Below are 6,951 nucleotides of genomic sequence, written 5' to 3'. Positions count from 1 at the left end.
CTCCTAATCACCATCTAAGTTGAAGACTTGTCCACCAAGTCTCCCAACAGAAGTCTAGCCCTAGACTCACCTCTATATAAAGGGCTCTACCCTTCAACCTAGAACTACGTTTTTGGCTTGATTCTCTACAACACAGAGATACGTAGGCATCTTGCAAGGATCGATAGTCCCGAACCCAAGAACAACCATTAAAGCTCGAAGCTCACCAACCCTAGCATTAAATATTAAAGTACTCGGGTTTTTATTCCACAACAATACTATACATATGAATTAATTTTCAAATAATACTAGAGTAATTTATAATTTATCACTAATATTTTAGAGTACTTATTGTGCCAGACATGCCTATACTTTAACAAGACTATGTCAAATTTACAACCCTAAGTAAGTTGTATTGTAATCTTAGTTTGCATTTTGTATTATAACATTTAAAGTCTGTAAAAATGTCAAAGATCAGAATGGAGTCTTTTTGTTTAAACAGTATCAAGCCTAAGGATTCTATCTGGAAGAAGATCAAGAAGATCATGTCTCAGAAGAATTATGAAGAAGTTTGGAGTTGAATAAATCTGTTTGGACAAAAATATTCTAAGTCAAGATCTCTACAAGTCACAGATTTAATGTTATAGAGAAGTCACTCGAGAACTCCAAATGACTTATCGAGAAGTCAGGAAAGCTACTAGAGAACTCAGAGAGATATCGATAAGTCAATTAAAGACATGAAGATTGGAGATATCGACAAGTCATTTCTTCACTAGAGAACTCTAGAGATATGGACAAGCCAAATATCACTAGAGATCTCTGAGATATCGATAAGTCAAAATGTCACTAGAGATCTCAGAGATATCGACAAGTCAAAATGTCACTAGAGATCTCAGAGATGTCGATAAGTCATAGTGAATACATGAAGCTGAGAGATCTCGACAAGCCAAATTCTCTTATAGAGAACTCAGAAACCTCTACAAGTCAAATCTACAATGGATAATTAGAGATCTCAATAAGTCAATATACTTATCGAGATATCAAGATCTCTATGTGCCTAACTAGAGATCTCGAGATAAAATCTCAAAGTACAAATTGCAGACCAGTTCAATATCCAAGATTTACAATCAATAAACAATCCAACCAGCTGGATTGACAAGTCTACAAAAAGTAGCTTGAAGAATGTGCAAGATCAATGGCGAAGATTAACTGACAAAGGAAGATCAAAGTAACCACAGGGTATAAAGATATGCTAAGCCAGAAATGGAAGTTCTACTTTTCCCAAAATGGAAATGATTAGTGATAGCTTAGTAAAGTGAATAACATGTCTTATTATACACTGTGTAAACTAGTAGTTAACTAAAATATAAATTTAACACTGTTCCTTTGTTAGTTGTAACAATTTAGATAGAAAATCTTGTATTTCTCTGAAGAAGAAGCTAAGCTTTTTATCAACAAAGAGTCTAGAAATTTTGTAGCAAAACATTCTTAATTTTAATATAAAATTAAGTGAATTTTGAAAGATCGGTGTTCTTTATTATTGCATGTTTAATTTCTGCAGTAACACATTTCACTACAAGATTTGATTTACTTTATTCACAACCATAAATAGTTCAAGAAAAGCATAAAAATACTAAAACACATTCACCCCCCTATGTGTGTAATTCATTACCTAACAAGTGGTATCAGAGCAAAATCTGAAAGTAAACAAATACAAGATCTTGGAAGAATGAATACACAGAAGATCAGTAGCATCAAAATTCCTACCTTTGACAAAGCTAACTACACTCTTTGGAGAAAGAAAATGTTGTTGTTTATCAGGATGGCCATTCCACTCTATATTCAGATTCTCAAAAATGGGCCCTTCACTCCTATGGTTAGAGTTGAGGAATCTACAGATGGAGACATGGTTATCCCAGCTCATTATGCTCCTAAGCACCCTACATAATACACTGAGCCTGAGAAAGAAAAAGTCTCCCTGGATAGTGGCTTGCAGTTAATCTTAATAAAGTCACTTGACAATGTAATGTATAACAACATTGTCAACTGTGACACTGCATAACAGATATGGGAAAAGATAGAGATACTGTGTGAGGGAACTGAGGAAGTTAGGTCAAATTAAAGAAGAATATTGATTTCACAGTATGAGGATTTTATGGCTAAGCCAAAGGAAAGCATTACCGATGTGTTTGAAAGGTTTAACAAGCTGATAAATGACTTGCAGCTTCATGACAAATATTATGAAGCTGAAGAAGTGAACTTGAAATTTTTACTTACTCTCCCTGATCATTTGGAACAAAAAATCTCAGCAATCAGGGAAGGGAAAGACTTGAGCAGAATAACTCTGGAAGTCCTGTATAGAATCCTGAAAACATATGAACTAGAGATGATTTAAAGGAAATCATTAAGGTCTGGTCATGGGCATGTTGTAGATGGTTCAAGTGCCCTAATTGTCAATGAAAGCCAGACCTCTAATGATGAGCCAAGATCCCAGACTCTAGCTGCCTCAACAAGTGGGCAAAGAATCAATGATTCACAAGAACAAGTTATACTAGAACTGGAAGAAGATGAGTTCTACACCCTGGATGAACTTAATGAGCTAGATCAGTCAATGGCCTATCTTGAAAGAAAGTTCTCTAATATTAGAGTTAAGAAGCCAAGGTTCTTCAAGGGTAAATGACAGTCATTCAACAAAGATAGCAGCTGGAAAGGAAAGGGGAAGTACACAACTGATAGCAAAAATGGATATAAAACTGAAACCGTGGATAGATCAAAGATAAGGTGCTTTAACTGTGATGAGTTATGCCATTTTGCTACAGAATGCAGGAAACCCAAGAAAGTAAAGAAAGACAAAGCTTATCTTGAATTGGAAGCAAAGTATGAAGCTCTTCTAAAGAAACAACAAAGCAAAGTCTATATTGCAGAAGGTAAAAGTTGGGATGACTCTGAAAATGATGAAGATGAGAAAGTTGGAAATTATGCACTAATGGCCTTGGTGAAGGGTTTTTAGCACATAAACGCAATGAAAAACGTGAATTTAAATCTTAAAAAATTGAAACCCTCCGCAGGATCCATGCGAAAAAAAATATTTAATTCGTAGTTCAGCATGTTTATCTTAAGAAGCTTTACGTTAATGGAAAGATGGAGGTCTTGAATGATCACCACGTAGCCCATCGCTGGAACGATCTACGCCTTGAAGGTATCCACACGAATGATCGCCCGGAGGATGGGTGTGTACTAGCACATTCTTGAGGCCGCCTTCTTTCTCTCTCTATCTCTCTTGAAGATGCTAGGGTTTATATTTTATCAAATAAAACGTGTAACCCTAATTCTATTAGAAAAAGATATTATACAGGCAAGAGCTAATGGGCCTCCAACCCTAAACTTAATTTTAGAGTTATTATTATTATTAAATTCAAAATTCTAATTATTGTATTATTAAGTCTCACTTAATCATCCAATAACTTAATTTTGGATTTAATATTAAATTCAAATTTCCTATTTATTTAATTAATTAAGTCACACTTAATTAATAACAAATAATTCGAATTACTTATATTTAATTTAAATCCGAATTCAAATTAAATAATCTCCCAATCATTCTCTGTGCGACCGTTTAGGTTATTATTATGTTGGCAACAATTTTAAATCTAATTTAAAATCATAATCATAAATAATGAGCGGCATCTAGTAATACATCATTGTTATCCAAGTAATAATAATTAAATCGGTGATCAATTAAACCTTTTGTGAATAATGTACAATGTAATATAATCCCTTTAGCCTTATATTATGGATCAAACTCGAGGCATGCATTGTGTCATCCTCAGTTAACGTTTAATCCTTCTTTCCTTGATCAATGAGTGAACTATTAAACAAATTAGTATTTGAGAACGACCATGTATTTTATAGTCTTACTCAATCAAGAGGCCAATAATATCACTCCTTTAATAAAGGAGGGCTAAATCCCATCTAGATCATTCATATTTCTCATACGATTTATAATGTACCCAATGTCTATTTTTATTATTACCCGGTCAAGGATAACTTTCAATAGTATCAAAGTATATTAATTCTCGTATAGAAATATGATGATTTCAGGTCAAAGGACCAATACATCATTATCACTGTGAGATTAACTTATGACACTATAAACATGTAGTATCTCACAATGGGTCAATCCAGCACCATGTATTTAATACATGTGCCTGTGTTTTGACTTTAGTATCACCATACCTATGATCAGTGAGATGTGATCATCATCCAACAAACACACTAGTCTCAATGTATTTATTATCGTCCCTTAACAATAATACTTGACTAGGGACCTTTAGGAATATCAATACTATTCTCATAATCTCATTTCTAAGTCACATACTTAGAGATATAGATTTACATATCATATTCCAAGGACATTTATTAATCTAACATCTTATAGCAGAAAATAAAGATATAATAAATTATTAAAGAATAATCTATATAATCATAATTAATAATCCAAATGTTTCATAATATAAACATAATAGTGTTGTCTCTAGGGCACAAACACTAACAATCTCCCACTTGCACTAGAGCCGATCACCCATGTATCTAATACCCATGGAACTAGTATGACCTTCATGCTTTTGCTGCGACAAAGCCTTAGTCAGTGGGTCTGCAACATTATCATCAGTATGCACTTTACATATATGTATATCTCCTCTTTCATTAATCTCTCGAAGGAGGTGATATCTCCTAAGTATATGCTTTTCCCGGGAATGAGACATTGGTTCTTTAGCCTGCACAATGGCTCCATTATTATCACAGTAAAGATCAACTGGATCTGTGATCGATGGAACCACACCAAGTCCCGTTATGAATTTTCGTATCCAAATAGCCTCTTTGGTTGCTTCACTGGCAGCAATATACTCAGCTTCCATTGTAAAATCAGCTACTGTCTCTTGCTTTGAACTCTTCCAGCTTACAACACCTCCATTAAGGCAAAACACAAAACCTGACTGAGATACTGAATCGTCTCTGTCTGTCTGAAAGCTGGCGTCAGTGTAACCTTTTACAACCAGCTTCTCATCTCCTCCATACACCAAGAATGAATCTTTAGTCCTTTTCAAGTACTTAAGAATATTCTTGACAGCTATCCAGTGACCCTTACCAGGATTAGACTGGTATCTGCTCGTCATGCTCAAGGCATACGAAACATCAGGTCGAGTACATATCATCGCATACATTATAGATCCAATTGCTGAAGCATATGGAACTTTGCTCATACGGCCCTTATCATCTAATGATTTAGGGCAGTTGTCTTTTGAGATCAATATCCCATGAGATATTGGGACATATCCTCTTTTTGCCTCTTGCATCCCGAAACGATACAATACTTTGTCAATGTATGTACTCTGACTTAGGCCGATTAATTTCCTTGATCTATCTCTTTAGATCTTTATCCCTAATATATAGGTAGCATCACCTAAGTCCTTCATCGAGAAACTATTTCCCAACCAAGTCTTAATAGCCTGTAGAGAAGGTATGTCATTCCCTATTAGTAATATGTCATCTACATATAGTACTAGAAATGCCATATGGCTCCCACTAACCTTCTTGTAAACACATGGTTCATCTTCATTTTGAATAAAGCCAAATTCTTTGACTGTTTCATCAAAACGATGATTTCATCTCCTTGAGGCTTGCTTCAATCCATAACTAGATCGAAGCAACTTACAGACCATCTTAGCAAACTTGGGATCGATAAAACCCTCAGGTTGTATCATGTATACATCCTCTTCAAGGCTCCCATTTAAGAAAGCGATTTTGACATCCATTTACCAAATCTCATAGTCGTAGTAAGTAGTTATTGCTAGCAAAATCCTAATGGACTTGACCATAGCAACTGGTGGAAAGGTCTCATCACAGTCTATACCATGAACTTGTTTGAAACCTTTTGCCACCAGTCGCGCTTTATAGGTCTGTACTTTACCATCCATGTCAGTTTTCTTCTTGAAAACCCACTTGCATCCTATAGGTTTTACCCCTTCAGGTGGATCAACTAAAGTCCATACTTTACTTTGATACATGGATTCCATTTCGGATTTCATGGCCTCTAGCCATCTCTCGGAGTCTGGACTGTTCATAGCATCTTGGTAGGTAAGAGGCTCATTATTATCTATGAGCATAACATCATCATCTTGATTCAAGAGTAATCCATAATATCTCTCTGGCTCATGACGAGCCCTACTAGATCTACGAACAACCTGTGTTTCCGGAGTAGGAACATCTTGATGTACTTCTTGCCCATTTTCCAACTCTAGTTCAATATTATTTTGTACAACTCGAATCTTCATCGAGATCTATAGTCCTCCCACTAATTTTCTTTGAAAGTAACTCTCTTTCAAGAAATACAGCGGTTCGAGCAACAAACACTTTGTTCTCGGTAGGATTATAGAAACTATACCCTTTAGTTTCTTTAGGATATCCCATAAAATAACATTTATCCGATTTTGGTCCCAGCTTGTCGGACACCAAGCGTTTCACAAATGCTTCGTATCCCCATACTTTCATAAAAGACATGTTGTGACGTTTCTCAGTCCACATCTCATATGGAGTATTTTGAACCGATTTAATTGGAACTCGGTTTAGTGTATATGCAGCCGTTTCTAGAGCATAACCCCAGAAACTTATTAGATGATCTGCTAGACTCATCATCAGTCGCACCATGTCCAACAAGGTACGATTTCTCCTCTTAGAAACTCCATTCCATTGAGGCATTCCAGGAGGAGTAAGTTGTGATACGATACCACACTCCTTCAAGAAACCTTTAAACTCGAGGCTTAAGTATTCTCCTCTACGATCTGATCGTAGAATTTTTATACTTTCCCATGTTTGCTTTTCCACTTCAGCCTTGTATTCTTTAAACTTTTCAAAAGAATCGGATTTATTCTTCAAAAGATACACATATCCATATCTACTGAAATCATCAGT

Source organism: Apium graveolens, chromosome 7, assembly GCF_009905375.1.
Source record: "Apium graveolens cultivar Ventura chromosome 7, ASM990537v1, whole genome shotgun sequence".
Classification (NCBI taxonomy): domain Eukaryota; kingdom Viridiplantae; phylum Streptophyta; class Magnoliopsida; order Apiales; family Apiaceae; genus Apium; species Apium graveolens.
This window is presented reverse-complemented; position numbering follows the sequence as displayed.